Source organism: Scylla paramamosain, chromosome 21, assembly GCF_035594125.1.
Source record: "Scylla paramamosain isolate STU-SP2022 chromosome 21, ASM3559412v1, whole genome shotgun sequence".
Classification (NCBI taxonomy): domain Eukaryota; kingdom Metazoa; phylum Arthropoda; class Malacostraca; order Decapoda; family Portunidae; genus Scylla; species Scylla paramamosain.
In genome coordinates, this window is record NC_087171.1 from 8101898 (window position 1) to 8118266 (window position 16369).

Below are 16369 nucleotides of genomic sequence, written 5' to 3' on the forward strand. Positions count from 1 at the left end.
TTCAGGTCTGGGGTTCCTCAGGCCGTGCTCTTGTTCTACACTACAGATAAAAGGAAAATGACACACGAAGAGGCTTATCATTTTTACGATATCTCCGCGTTTTCAGGGTAGCAGTAATCTTCTCTAAGGACGCTCGTAAACCCCTGTCATTTGGGAGCGGCCACCCCTCAGTTTCTCTCTCTCTCTCTCTCTCTCTCTCTCTCTGCCTTCCAGCCCAACTCCCTGAAAACCCCCTCAAAACCTTACAATCACGTGGGATGGGAGAAGAGGGGAGGTACTTGCACCACACATACTTAACACACACACACACACCTACTACACTAGACCACTGACCCCCCGAACACCCAACACTACTCTCCACACCCTACACCACACACCCAAACACCACACAGCCTACACCACGCACCCCACACCACGGCCCATACTTCCTACCATACACACGCATCCGACACCACGCACCCATAGCAGCTCAGCCAGTCACAGCCATCCGCCCATGACGATGCTCACTTGGCACAAGCACAACATTCCCCCTCACAGGTATGGGCGCCACGCCAGGCTGCCTTTTTTTTTTTTTTTTCACCGGACTGCAGATGTCCCCACGCCATCTCACACTACCCACCAATAAAATACCACCACCACCACCACCACCACAGCTACTTCCACCGCCACTCCTCCCTCGCCAGACACACAAGTTTATCACTGCCTCAGCTGTTCCCGAAATGACCATCCAACATACAGACATCCTCTTTCGCCTACTAATTCCAGGACAGACTCTTTTCTTCTCTGTACCTCTGTGAACCTTCTGCGACCTTATCTTCGTGGAAAAATGCAGTAACGTAAGCTGATCTTGTTTCAGGAAAAGGCTAAATGAAACGGCATTGCAAGACGTCCTCAGCTTAAGGAGATATAGAAGTCATTCAGAGCAGCGACACGGCGGTGGTTTGTCAAAAGGACTTTATGTACGTGTTGACTAAGAGCATTACGCTACTGTGTCTCACTGCCAATTGTCGGAGAGGTAAGATGCTGCTAACTGTCTTATGTGCATTTCTATGTCTACTAAGTGTACAACTCCTCATTTCCTTATATACTACTACTACTACTACTACTATTACTACTACTACTACTACTACTACTACTACTACTACTATTGCTATTACTACTTTTCTGCTATCATTAGCTTCAAAATTAGCATTATTGTCACTGCAATTAACGGTAGCGTGGCCGAGCGGTCTAAGGCGCTGGTTTAAGGCACCAGTCTCTTCGGAGGCGTGGGTTCGAATCCCACCGCTGCCAGAGCGTTTTATCATCAGGTTTTAAATACTGGACGTAATGCAGGCGTACTCTGGTTGTAGCCATGGCGACTGAGCGCACTCATAACCCACCTACTCTTTGAAGTTGCACTATGTCTAAATAAAAATTAATAACTCACATAAACTCAAAGTGTGTAATATACTACACTAGGGTGGTCCAACTATGGGCCCGCACCCCAGTTGATTGTCTGTGGCCCGCGACCACTTGTATTATAAATTTATTTTGAACACGGAAAACACAGACGAAGATTCTGTGTCTGTATTTGAAATAATAATGGGAAGTAGGATTATATATATATATATATATATATATATATATATATATATATATATATATATATATATATATATATATATATATATATATATATATATATATTAGTGGCCCTCCATGTAACCGTTTAGTGCTGAAGTGACCCAAGATGAATAAATTGGACCACCCTGTTCTACACCTTGACCTCTCGTCCGGTACCGTCTCTGCCCTCCGTTGCTTGAAGTTCGCTTGGATAACCTCAACCATTTGCTTTTCTTTCTTTCTGGCTTTCTTTTTCGCCTTTCTTCCTTTCTCTATTTTCTTCAGAACGTGTGACCTTGAAACCAGATCACCTGCCTGCATGGAATCAAATATTTGTCTGCAGATATGTATGGCTGTCAGCGTGATCCCATCCACATATTTTTTTTTTTTCCTCCGTTGCTACATTTTAGACTCATCTTATCGTCCTTCTGTCACAACATTGCCTCCTCCTCCTCCTGCTCCTCTCCTCCTCCTCCTGTATTCCTGAGTCATCCCTGTATATCTGGAGGTGCTTTTCAAATATCGATCAGTATTGACTCTTACCCTGTCACGCGTCCGTCAGCGTGCGTGATGAGGAAGAGGAAGAAGAGGAGGAGGAGGAGGAGCAGGCACGAGGCTGTGTGGGGTAGGAAATGGTGATGTGAAGCAGGAGGAAGAGGAAGGGGAAGATGGAGGGGAATATTAGGATTAAGATAAGGAAAGAAAACAGAGGGAAGAAGGACGGGAAGGAATATTGAGTGGCAAAGAAAAGATCAAAGGGTGGCCACGTGACGATGTCTGGCTACGTATGAGAGAGAGAGAGAGAGAGAGAGAGAGAGAGAGAGAGAGAGAGAGAGAGAGAGAGAGAGACCAAGACAAATCATAATAAAAGAAGGAAATTTAATTACTGTTTATGTTCATCAAGGTGCGTAGAATCCTTTCCTTTATTTTCTCAGCCCTTGTATTCACCTGCGTGTGTCCTCCCTTGCTGCCTTGGTTCCCTGGCAAGAGGAGGCCGAGGAGGGAAGAACATGCGATGGTGGTATGCTGGAACAGAGAGAGAGAGAGAGAGAGAGAGAGAGAGAGAGAGAGAGAGAGAGAGAGAGAGAGAGAGAGAGAGAGAGAGAGAGAGAGAGAGAGAGGGGGGGGGGGGGCAGAGGAAACAACACCATTTTCCTTCATTACTGTTATCTTTGCCGTCGTTATTTTCATCACTATCTCTACTAATACTACTATCATTATTTCCGTCACTGTTACAGCCACCACTATCATCATTATCATCATCATCATCAAAGGAGGACGAGCAGTGAGGGTTAAAGGAATACTTTTGATCACACATTATTACATAGAAAGAATCAAATACTCGTAACTATGAAACCTGCAAAGATGCCTGCTGAACTTCTATTACCACAAAAAATACATGTAGGAAAGCAGGATAGATTCGCGCAGGCAAGGTTAATTCGTAGACAACGTGGAGGATCCTATAAGGCTCTAACAACCCTGGCTGGCTCATGTAGACCCCATCATCTCTCGTTTTTCATGTATAAAGGACGCGAAGTGAAGCCCTCCAAGATTACTAAAGAGTCCCTTTAACTGTCATGCCCACAAAAAACGGAATAGAAAAAGCGCTTCAGTCACGTCCGATCAGGTTCTGGAGGTTTTTTGATATTTCTCTCTTGATTTCACTTTGCAGGAAGATGATGATTTTTTCATTGATTGTTTTTATGTCAAGTAATCGTAGTGGTAACAAGTTCTATAGTGCCAAACACCATCTTGACTTTGTACGGTGTTTTAGTTACTAGTGTCTCTTCAATATACTTCATCTTTGTATCCTGAATTTTTTTTTTTTTTTTTCAGAACTGATGGAAAATAAAATTTTAAGGCTATTTATCTTTCTTCTGGTGTGCTGTCACGTTCATAACTAGCAAAAATTCTATTGTATGCTCTTTATTTCTTAGAATGTACTCCATCATCATCATCATCGTCACCATTTCGTTTAGCTTGGTTGGATGGCTTACTCGAATGCGTCTGTCTCACTTCCCGCGGTTGTAAACGACTCTCCTTCCGTCAGAAGCCAGATATCGAGATAGTCCCAATGTTGTGGAGGTTTACTTTATTCCCACAACTTAAGCAACTTCCACCAAGGGTGTGACATTCAAAAGGAGCTTTGTTAAACTTTCCTCCCTACTTCATTTTTTCTTCGTCCCCATTCGTGGAAAGTCCCACAGAGAAGGTTGAGGGTCGTGGGGACCTTCTTCAGTACAGCAGGAAGGGCTACGCTCATCTTAGCCTACGTGTGTGTGTGTGTGTGTGTGTGTGTGTGTGTGTGTTCAAGCTACGAAAGACAAACGACAGCAAGAAAATTATTTAGAGGATGGTTTTAATACATCGTTTACAATTAAGTGAAGTAATAATGTAGTGTATGAAATTAATTTAGGAAAGTTTCGAGTATAAATGGAGAGAGAGAGAGAGAGAGAGAGAGAGAGAGAGAGAGAGAGAGAGAGAGAGAGAGAGAGAGAGAGAGAGAGAGAGAGAGAGAGAGAGAGAGAGAGAGCAGACAAACAAACAGAAACAGACTCACATGCAAACATAGACAATCAACCAACAATTCCATTCACACACACACACACACACATACACACACACACACACACACACACACACACACATTGTTACGTGTGAGCATATACTGAACTCTAGGGGATGGACCATGAAGGGGTGTCGCTCACACTAACAATGGAAGGGTTAAAAGAAAAGAGAAAAGGAGACATTTTAACTGCTATTTAATATCTTAAAGTTAACCCTTAAATTAAGTAACAATACAAAATTGAAGATTATTTAAGTAAGTAAAAGTAAGTAACAAGGAGTGGCAATCTGAACTGGACTGAATAACTTAAAAGACTGGTTCAGTTAATAACTTAAGCCAAGTTAGTAAATGCATATAGATACAAATTACAAAAATAAACACCTTTAAATATACATAATAGAAAATAAATATAAATGTGTTTGTGTGTGTGTGTGTGTGTTTATGTGTGTGTGTGTGTGTGGGTGTGTAACACTGGTGTAACTCTTACCACCGCTCTCGAGTGTATATGAGGCTCCCAGCGTATGCCAAGGCGACCTCAGAGCTGTAGCGACCCTTGGAGGAGACTGAAGTTCGATGGAACTCCACCCCTCGTTATCGGCTTGGTAGCCTGCTAGATGCTAGAGGTCACGTATCCAGTATGCCTCAAGCTATACACGTGGCAGCGCCACGAGTTGAGAGGCAGGCACCTGGTTCCGTGGTAGAGTAGTCACGTGTGTGACAACACACACACACACTATCACTACATTAGTCTCAAACTTTGTCCCTTCCTTCTTCACTCCCTTCACTCCAGCCACCTTCCCTAAGTCAGGAGGCCCAGAAGGATGGAGAAGGCAGTGGCCCCGTTACGACTACTCACCTCTTATGCATCCACGTCTCTCTCTGATAAATAGCGGACCCCCCTTAGCTTCCTTAATGGTTCCTGGTGCTCTCTTTAATGGGCTGCGACACCGACACAGCCTACGCTTTACTTGTTAAAGGCCTCGTGTGTGTGTGTGTGTGTGTGTGTGTGTGCGTGTGTGTGTGCCGGGGATCTAAGATTTCCATCAGCTGGTCTTTATGAACCTCTCACCTCGTGTGACACTTTTGTGAAGTAGTTTCCTTTTACTCTCTCTCTCTCTCTCTCTCTCTCTCTCTCTCTCTCTCTCTCTCTCTCTCTCTCTCTCTCTCTCTCTCTCTCTCTCTCTCTCTCTATATCTATCTATCTATCTATCTATCTCTTTTTTTTTTTTCTTATATTGAGCAGCTCGGGATTGAGTGAGGCGAGTAAGTGGGTGCACCTTTCCTCCCCCCCCTCTCTCTCTCTCTCTCTCTCTCTCTCTCTCTCTCTCTCTCTCTCTCTCTCTCTCTGTCTCTGGTGTTGGTGAGCGCGAGGATTACCATTAAGGCATCGTTCTATGGCTTGTATGGGCCGCATATGTTGGCCTGTGTACCTTGAATATCTTAAGGAAAGTCATTATTCGTGTGATTTACGTTTATTAAATCTTATCATGTCTTGTTCGTGCTGCAGTGCGCCCATTTATGCCTTAATTGTGAGATTGTGTGGATGGAGAGAGAGAGAGAGAGAGAGAGAGAGAGAGAGAGAGAGAGAGAGAGAGAGAGAGAGAGAGAGAGAGAGAGAGAGAGAGAGATGGAGGAAGAGACAGACAGACAGACAGACAGACAGACAGACAGACAGATAAATAGACATAGAAAGCATGCAAGCAATTAAGCAAATCGAGTGATAGAAATTAAGACTTCCTAAGCCAGACAGACAGAGACAAAGAGAAAGAGATGCAGATCGACAATCAAACAAAAGTCAAATGAAAGACAGAAACAAGGACAAATTTAAATCGAAGTAACGGAGACACACAGACAGGCAAGCAGACACAGGGAAAATAAATAGTCGATCCCAGCTGAACAGACACACAGACAGACAGACACGAAAGGTGAACCCCTGAAAGGAAAATAAATAGATAAAAAAGAAGAGTTGAAGTGTAAGCGAGAGGCATCCCAGTTTACTAATTGTCACATTTACAAAGGATTTTTTCCACTAATGCCCGGAAGTTTCGTGCACTGTATTATTTGTCCTTTAGAAAACGAGGCGAGATTTGGGATAATAATTTCTAGTGTTGTATTGTTCCCTTCTGTGCAATAACCGTGAAATGGCGTTGAACGAGGAGCAAGAAGCGGTGAAGGAGGAAGAGGAGGAAGAGTTAGACGAAAAGGAGGATGAGGAGGAGGAAGAGTAAGAGTTAGAGAAAGAGAAAGGAGAGAAGTAGCATGGAGGAGGAAGAGGAAGAGGAATAGTTAGAGGAAGAGAAGAAGAAAAAGAGAAGAGGAGAAAAGAAAAGAGGAAGATGATAAGAAATACTATAAAAAGATAAGGAAGAGCAAAAGGAAGGTGATGATTAGGAAGAAGGAAGGAAAAGAATAGTTAGCGATGTCAAAAATAGATTGGTAAACGCATAAACACACACACACACACACACACACACACACACACACACACACACACACACACAACACTTCTCGTTCTTTCCTCTTCCTCTACATCCTTCTCGTCGCTGGAACTCCCTCCTCCCCCTCTCCCTGCTTCTTTTCCCTCTCGTCACGGAGCGGCAGCATTAAGCATCCACCCTCTTATAATTCGCCATTTATATGCTAAAGTCCCCGCGAGCATCAGCATACAGACGGCCACCTGTCGAGCACACCGCCCCGTGACCACCGGAGAGAAGGTCCCTGCTTCCTTACTGGCTGGGAGGACACGAAGACACGACCGCTGGAGTCAAGGCTCGTATTTTAAATCAGAACTTCCATAAGGACTATTTTCCAGAATCTAAAATGATTTGTTTAGGTGTCATTGGTCTTTTTTCTATTGGTAATGCGGAATGCTTGTCAAACGATTACTAGAACCGTGGAAATGCTATTGAAAGCCGCAAAAACTTCCGCCACAGCTGATACAAGAACAATATCCCTACTTTGCGTGTTGTGTTTTTGTGCCTTCAACTCGCCATATAATCCAGAGTGAAATTGAGCGAACCTCTCTTCAGATCAACACCGATGGAAGAGATTATCCCGGCACATGCTTCCTTCCCCTTACAGCTGAACCCTTGCGTTACGAAGGCAGGGACGAACGGAAGAGGGATACTGAGCTTCCCTTGCACCATGATTAAACAAGTGGCAGGATGAAAGAAGGATTCACAGAGGATTCAGAGCTGCGTGCCGCGACAATCCCGTCACCTGTACAAGTCATTCAGTGATAGTGATAGTATTAAACCATCACTCTCCCTTCCCTTGTACCAGGATGTTGTATGTAGGCGGCAATGGATGAAAGAATACGTGTCGAAGGCAAGGATGAAAATAACCTTCCATCTGATACGTCCGCTAAGCTTGAGTGACGGGCGAGTTGAGGGAGGTCGTTGCGCTGGCCTCTTTGATTCAATCACTGTTGTCCCGTCACTCATGATTCACTGTTGTCCCGTTATTCCTGTCACATAAACCCGCTGCTTAACGTGAACAGTCCACCTATACTACTCCCTCTAACGTCCTCTCTGGCCTCTATTAATCACATAGTCGATATGAGAACAATAGAACACAAAAAAAAAAAAAAAAAAATAAATAAAAAACATGGGAAGCAACAAGAAGCCATCAGTCCTAGACACGTGGCAGTCCCTGTACAAAACGTGCCTACTTATTTTCTCCCATTCCTTATACTTATTCATAAATCTGTCTAATCTTTTGTTAAAGCTCCCTATTGACTCGGCACTAACAACCTCTGATTACTAAGCATCTATCACTCTTTTTTTTAACTCTTTTTTTCCTTTTTAAATTTTACTGTCAAGCTTGAACCTGTTATTTTTTGCTCTTCCCTGATGTATACTGCCCACCAAGCCACTACACCCATAACCTTTCACATTTCACATATCGAACTTTTTTCCATCCCTTCCTCATCTCTAAAAACATAAAAATATATATGAAAGAAAAAAATAAAAATAAAAAGAATAAACAACTCCCTCTTGCTCTTCCCTTCCTTTGGGGTAACGAGGATTGATGACAAGAAGAAACGGTCCACTGATTTGTATGTTATTCAGAGGATAGCGGTGATAGAGGGAACCTTGGTGACGACCTGAAATGAAGGAAGAATTAAAGGCAACAAGCACTCCACTTTGAAAAATTTCAGCAGCAGCGGTCTTAACATTCACTGCCGCTGCCTTCCCTTGCTCATCCAGGGCCCATTCGACTGCCTTTCAGGAGTGCTTGCCGGGGACAGGGATGGGAGTAAACAGTGAAAGGTAGGAAGGAGAAACAGAGACGTGGAGGGATAAAAGCGAGAGAGGGATAAAGATAGAGAAGGAAGAGAGGGATGCAAGACGTGGAGGAGGGGGAGAAAGAGGAAAGAGGACAGAAGAACGTGGGTAATGGAAAGAAGAGGAAAGAAAGGAGAGATAGGGGGAAGTGGAAGGGTAAAATAGGAGGAAGATTAGTGTAAAGCAAGAGACATGGGTGGGAGAGAAAAGAGGAAAAAAAAGGAGATTTAGTGACTTGAGGGCGGGCAAAAAGAGGAAATAAAAGAGAGAAAGACGGAAAGGAGAGGGAAGATGGAGAGGAGATAGAGGGACGTGGAGTAGGGGAAAGGAAGGCAAAAAGGGAGGGAAGATAGAGAAACGTGAAAGGGAAAAAAGACCAAAAAGAAGGAATGATTGATAAAAGAAGAGGGTTGTGTAGTCTCTCTCTCTCTCTTGCAACACCCTATTCCTGCGCCTCGTCTAAGTTGATCATAGTAAAAGGCAACACCGCTCCTGATCTCTCTCCTTGCCACTCACCTTCTTGAAACACTTGCCCTAAGGTTATACAAAGACAAGACATCACTCAACACGCATTTCCTGACCTCTTGTGACAACTTAGAGGGATTTAAGGGACTTATTACCAGTTTAAGGAAGGTAAAAAGGATATAAGACTTTTCGGCAATCTAAAACGGTCCAGTGTTCATTTACAAAGACAAAGGAGGAAAAGAAAGTAAGGCAAATAAAAAAGAGGAGAACAGCTCCGTCTTTGAAAACTCCTTCCACAGCCTCGGGGGTAAGTATAACACAATAGCCGGGAAGGACCCAATTTCCATAGCAATCCACGGGTTCCCCTACACGGCACTTCATCTATAAACATTCACAGGGAGGCCTTCCAGCGTCCTTTGCCTCACGCCTTTCACTCCTTTACTTATACTCCATCTCCTCCAACTCTGCGTCCTAAACCTTACGTCTTACCTGTACTTCTACACCACATCTCCTTCAGCTCTCCTAAAAACTTTTAGTGTTCTTTACCTCACGCCTTTGACTCTTCTACTTTGACTCTCCTGCATCATCCCCTTCAACTTTGCTCGTCAAACCTTCCACGTTCTTTGCATTGCATCTCTTGACTCCTCCACATCTTCTACGACCACAACTCCTTCAACTGTCCTGAGACCCTCAAGTATTTCTTGTCTTTCGCCTCTGCCTGCTATACGTCGCTTACATCACTTCCTTCAGCTTTCCTTAATCCTCCCAACCTTCCTTATATTGCGTCTTTTACAGTTAAACTTTTTCACCATCTTTCTTCCTCACGAGCTTCCGTACTAGCTTAAATACTGTTTTTTTTTATTTCAAAGAAAAAAGATAATTGCTCTAGTTCTCAAAAGTCTTTATTTTTCACCGGTGATGCAGAATTCTTGGTAAATTATCTCTACTTACTTATTTTACTCCTACACTTTTCCCCCAGCTCTTCTAACTCTTTCTCTTAAGGGTCTCACCTCAGAATGTTTTATGCCTTTAATTTCTTCACCTTCCATACAACATTACTATCCCAATTCATTATGAAAATTCCAGTTTTCCTTTAGCTTTGCCTTCATTTTAATTCTTCTACACCTGGTCTTCTAACTCTTTTTCAGCCTTTCAGCGTCTTTCTCCTTATTCGTCTTCTTCGTAAGACTTCCTTGCAGTGTCTTTCTCTCTAAATACTCCTCTTACTCCTACACGTCTTCAGTACTCCCTGTAATTCTCATCCTTGTGTCTTCCAGCCTTTTCTTTATTCCTTGCCTCTACTTCAAAACAGCTACACCAGTTCCTTCAGCTATTCCTCTTTCAGCGCCTCTTTCCATATTCCTTTACTTCTGCAAATCTTCAGTACCTCCTCTAACTCTTCTTAACCCTTGTGTCTCCACGTGTTCCTCGCTGTCGTCACTTGTAAAGAAAACAGAACATGAGCTACAGCGGTCTGGAAATGAGTACTGTCGTCTAACTTTTCTAGTACATACGCACCTTTCGTTTTCTTTCGAGTCTTCATTCCACCTCTGGACACGCACACACGAAGTAACGAAACTTGCACCCCCAGTGTTTTTGATATTTGCATTTCTCTATCAGTAATGGAATATATTCATGAATGTGTGGCGATGGAGCGGAGACTCAAAGTGACAGAGATAGGGGGGAAAAAATGTTATGCATATCATACTGATGGGAAGTATCCGAAGGGGAAGGTGGAGTGATTAAATATGCAGAGATACATGGAGAGAGAGAGAGAGAGAGAGAGAGAGAGAGAGAGAGAGAGAGAGAGAGAGAGAGAGAGAGAGAGAGAGAGAGGAGAGGAGAGGAGAGGAGAGAGAATAAACACAGAACAGGCTCATGTAGGCTAGAAAAATAAGTTCTTGTGTTGGTTGACATACATAAGTTATTAATTTTTTATGCATGCATCCAGTTGTTTTAATAATTAATCCAAATGCCTGTTCATGATCATTAATTAACATACCCAGTTTAACATTCGAATCCTGTACAATATATATTCTGCTGTAATTGAAAAATGTACCATATATGATTTGTATTGATTTCAGTTTCCTCATTTTTACAATCTTTTTCTAGATTCTCTTTAATATCTCGATTCTTTTTATTTTGTTTTGTCTGTTTATTTATTTATTTATTTATTTATTTATTTTTTTTTTATATTCGGGGGTGTCCGGATAAGGGCACAAGTATTAGTAAAAATTATAAAAGAAAAAAAAAGGTAACCGCAATGCTCCTTTAAAAAAAGAGCCAACAGAAGAATTCAGAGCTGGCAAATTGAGTTTATGAGTTGTCGCCTTTACGAGTATTTCAGTGTTCCTCTTTTCCTTCTGCTTTTTTGCCTTCATACGTCACTTTTCTCTTTCTCACACCAAATCCATGTTATTTCAACCTATTCTCTCGTGTTTAGATAAATAATGAATCGTATGGTATTAGTATCGTTGGAAAAACAAGAGATGAAGCACATCATCAGCATCATCAGCATCATCACCATCAGTTTGTTTACATTGACAGATTTCCCGAGCATGCACCAGTGTTGTCGTTGGTCATTACGGTGTGTTAATGATGAATCCCATACGTGGCTATCCCTGTGACGTGTATCGTTCCCAGTAAAACCCTGACGCCGGCAAAATTATAGCCAGCGTTAAGGAAGGAGGCAGCGTCGTGAGTCTATGGACATGTGAGATAAATACGAGTATACATCTTTTTTTTTTTTTCAGTTTCTCAGACGCACCAGGCGACGACTGCCACCAGGACGACGTGTTTTTCAATGTTTTTATGTTCGCTTCTTAATGAGATTCGAGCGAAATTGAACTCCATTTCCTGTCGGAAGCGAGTCTTTTCCTGGCTAAACTAAACCAAACCACCTATCGAAGGCCCGGTACCCCTGAGGGACTTAACCCTTACAGTACAGCCCCGAAAGAAAAGAATAAGTGTGCAAACGCAAATACCCGTCGTGAGGGAAGCGAGCCGAAGTCAAAAGTTTCGTTGTTATTGGTTTGCTGCGGGAAACATGTAACAGGAAAGTTGTTGCTGTAAATAAGGGAAGAAGACCATTAGTAAGACTGGAATTCCCATTGACATTCCAAAATAACAGAGCATATCCTCTCTTGTTATTATTGTTATTACTCAGTGGCACGTGTGAAGAATGAATCTTGCGTGTTGCCAACTTGCCAGTGCAATCTTGATCAGAACTCAATAAGTCTCACCCTTTCGTCACCTTTCGCTTCCACTAATTTGCGTTTTCTTTCGATCTCGTCAACCGATCTGCTGGCAGTCTTGTAAAACTTGACGACTAACCAATCACAGGACTTAACATTGAGAGAAGACATTAAGCACTGAGGAGGGAAGTGCTATGTAGCTCGAGTGTTGCCTGTAACTATGCATCAGTGACTCCTAAACTTTTCCACCCTAAATGCAATCCTGGGATGACCCGTGTGTGTTAAATACCAGCCACTGCGATATATATATATATATATATATATATATATATATATATATATATATATATATATATATATATATATATATATATATATATATATATATATATATATATATATATATATATATATATATATATATATATATTATATATATATATATATATATATATATATATATATACAGATTTTTTCTGAGCTTGTGAATGGCGAGAAAGATTGACGTGCATGGCAAGTTAAAGATGAGGAAAAATACGAGCGTACTCGTACTTGTTTCTTATCCTCAACACACTCTCTCTCTCTCTCTCTCTCTCTCTCTCTCTCTCTCTCTCTCTCTCTCTCTCTCTCTCTCTCTCTCTCTCTCTCTCGAAGGCATTTTGAAAATTAAGATATACTATATCTTGATTTTCAAAAGGCCTTTGACAAAGTCTCCCACAAACGTTTACTGATTAAACTAAAATTGCATTGTGTCCGTGATGAGATGGGTAGAAAACTGGTTGAACAACCGTAAAGAAAGAGTAGATATAAATGGAAAAGCATCCAAGTGGACTAACGTAACCAGCAGGATGCCACAGGACTCAGTCTTAGGACCTGTTCTCTTCATTGTTTATATAAACGACATAGATGAGGGTTTTACTGGCATAATATCGAAGTTCGCCACAATAGCGAATACCGTAGTCTTAAATGAACACGTAAAAGAAATGCAGAACAATCTAGAACAAGTTGTCAGAGTAGGGCAAGCCTGGGAAATGAGTTTAAATGCAGATAAGTGTAAAGTGCTTCACATACGGTATCGAAACGAGAAGGCAAAGTATATTTTTGAATGGTACCCAACTTAAAAGTGTAGACAACGAAACTGATTTAAGAGTAACAATATCGAGTAGCCAGCAATTGCTGAACCAGCAATGTTCAGCAATGTAAAGAAAGTAAATAAAATAATTGGTTTGATCGGCAGATCATTTAATTATAATTCTAAAGATACAATCCTCACTATCTAACTTCATAACCTTTTGGAATATTGCGTTCAAGCATGGTGCCCATATTACGTGACAGACATAAATAAATTAGAACGAGTTCAGCACAGAGTAACAAAAGTGATACCAAGCCTAAGAAACAAATTAAACGAACAGCATCTTAAAGTATTTAATCTATCCCCATTAAATCATAGAAGACAATACAAATGTTTAAAATCATCAAAGGCATTAATAACATGGACTGCAGTAAGTATTTCACGATAGATTATTCAAATTACACGCCGGGAAACGGTTGTAAAATTGTTAGAAAATCTTTTAGCTCTCACAAATATATATATATATATATATATATATATATATATATATATATATATATATATATATATATATATATATATATATATATATATATATATATATATATATATATATTTTTTTTTTTTTTATTTATTTATTTATTTTTTTTCATGGAATGGGCTTCCTCGAGACGTGACAGACTGTAACACTTTAGAGAATTTTAAATGCAGTCTTGATAAATATTTTGCCTCAAGTCCGAGACTAACAGCGTTTGTTTGTTAGAGATTAAAATGTCTTTCCTCCAGAAAATGGAGGCACCTCATTTCATTTATTTTCATTCTTTCCTATAAAATTTTTCTTCGGGTTTTTACTTCTCTGACTTCGTGAGGTATTTATTTCCAACCTGTTTCCTTTACGGCTTATGCTGGAGGGAGCGGAGGGTGGGGAGAGAGCCTTCTGCTTTGCTGTCCTTTTCTTCTACTTTCTATCACCTTAGGACAGGTAACCTCGTAAGGACCCCAAGGTCTGTTATGGCCCGTATTTCTATGTAACCCTCTCTCTCTCTCTCTCTCTCTCTCTCTCTCTCTCTCTCTCTCTCTCTCTCTCTCTCTCTCTCTCTCTCTCTAACAGTGATTCGTTTATATGGATAAGAGAGAACATACTGTGTTGAAATAGCGAATATAAAAGATGAAAAAATGCATGACCAACACTCTCTCTCTCTCTCTCTCTCTCTCTCTCTCTCTCTCTCTCTCTCTCTCTACGGTACAAATAGAATACTTATTTCTCCGATTCTGCAGTGCAGGGAACGTTCAGCAAGGGTCGAGGAGTGGCGCAGGGAATCGTGCGCCAGATCCACACAAATAACTCAGGAACACGGTACTTGTATTCTGTCCTTTCCTGCGTGTTAAGGGAAATCTGAAGGAAATTAGATCTCCGCGGACTCCCACTTGAATTAAGGACCTTGTGTGCGTGAGGAGGTTCGAAGGGACTGCCGGACTGAGGGAGGCGCGGGAGGAAAGGAGCGGAAAGACATGTGACGGGTGAGTAGGAAAGAAAAGGCAGGAGGAATTATGGGGATCATGTAGAGTTGGGGAGAAGAGATGAAGGTTCAGGTAGTAATGGATCAATTTCTTCCAACGTCTCTCGGTTTATCCTTGTCCCTTTAGTGAGTACTGAATGTGTAGGGCAGCTCCTCGTTACTAGCCTATCTCTCCCTGTCTTTCTTCTTCCCTTCGTTCCTCCCACGCCCTCCTCTCATCACACTCTCCCTTTCATCGCCTAACGGGAGGGACCAACTGCTGCTTAGCCTACGCGCACAATTAGGCTTAGTCACTGCTCACGCCCTCCCCTCTGCCCCCTTTTTCCACGGGCTCACGCAATAGGCTTAGGGAGCGGGGTCACTGCTCGCATGGAGGCGTGTCCACCCCTGCTTCCCTCCCTCCGTCTCACTTTCGCTGTCCTCCTTCATAGAGCAAATCCCAGCAATTCTCGTGGTGGTGGTGATGGCGGTGGTATTTCTGCTTTCTGTTAATGGTATTGTTATGATTACTCTTGCTTATGACTTCAGTGTCACTACTATTGTTGTTATTGTTGTTGTTGGGTCTCCTGTTTCCTGCGTCCCTCTTTGTTGTTGTTGTTGTTGTTGTTGTTCCTTCCATTCCTCCTCTTTTGCCATCCTCCTCCTCTTCCTTGACCCCTTCCTCTTACTACTTCTCTTTCCTGTCTCCTACTTACCACAAGTAGGTAGGAGACAGGAAATTGTTGCTGTTTGTTTTTCCTTTGTGCTTATTTTGTGTTCTTTTATGTTCCTGCTCCTCCTCCAGCCAATTCTATATAATATTATATTCATCCTTTGTAGCACACTTTTCATTTGTTCTCGTGTCTCAGTGCTACATGTTCAATTGATACCTTGGTACTTGAAAGCCATGTAACATAATTTACCTCTTCACTCACTTGCTACTTTCCTCTGCTTGTCGTGTCCTTTATGTCACACTTTGCCTCTTCTCTCCTCCGCAGAATTGCAACTTATGTAACTTTCATCACTTGAGTTTGCCAAAAATGTGATCAGTGCACATACAGTACATGTTGGTGCGGCTCCTTTGTTTTGTTATGTTTTGTAGCATATGTTGTGAGTGTTTTGTTTGTTTGCATGTGTGTGTGTGTGTGTGTGTGTGTGAAAAGAATAAAGCATTAGCTATACATTTTCCTTTTGTTTTCACCTAATTTCACTCCTCCTCCTTCTCCTCCTCCTTCTCCTCCTCCTCCTCCTGTACCGTATCTCCCTCCTCTCACTGTAGTCTACTCCTCCTCATTATCATCCCCCACAAAAAGTTCACTTCCTCCCCTGTCAACACCATTAGGCTCCATTATTCCTGCCTCGTCACGAAAAGCTATGGCGTCGTCGCTTATTTGTCAACCCTGTCATCTACTGCCCCCTCCCTCTCTTGTCTCCACTGTCCCTACCTCTCTACTTTCCAATCGGCGACTCTGGGCCCCGTATTCAGAAACGCTTTCCTCTCTCACCACGACTATTTTCAAATGCCACAGAGATGATAAGCTGGGTTCTCAAGACTATTTTTCCTTTTAATAATGTAGAAATCTTGTTCACCTGTCACTAAAACCGTAAAAACGCCTTGAAAGCCCTGTGCATCTTCAATAAGACACTTGAAAATAGAGGCGGTGTGGCGGAAGAGTGTTGCA

General features: G+C 42.0%; 1 long non-coding RNA gene and 1 other non-coding gene across 3 annotated transcripts in view; both read left to right on the top strand.

Annotated features, from left to right (window-relative positions):
- Positions 1-288: 288 nt before the first annotated feature.
- The window catches only part of LOC135111317 (uncharacterized), a 34555-nt gene continuing 18474 nt past the window's right edge, over positions 289-16369 (top strand). Inside the window, exon 1 of one of the 2 annotated variants that reach the window (XR_010273694.1) lies at positions 289-1015. This is a non-coding gene — a long non-coding RNA (uncharacterized LOC135111317). The remainder of the gene's footprint in view (positions 1016-16369) is intronic. The other variant, XR_010273693.1, reaches the window with a different exon arrangement.
- Positions 1212-1293, top strand: Trnal-aag (transfer RNA leucine (anticodon AAG)). Its single transcript has one exon. It is a non-coding gene; the product is annotated as a tRNA-Leu (tRNA).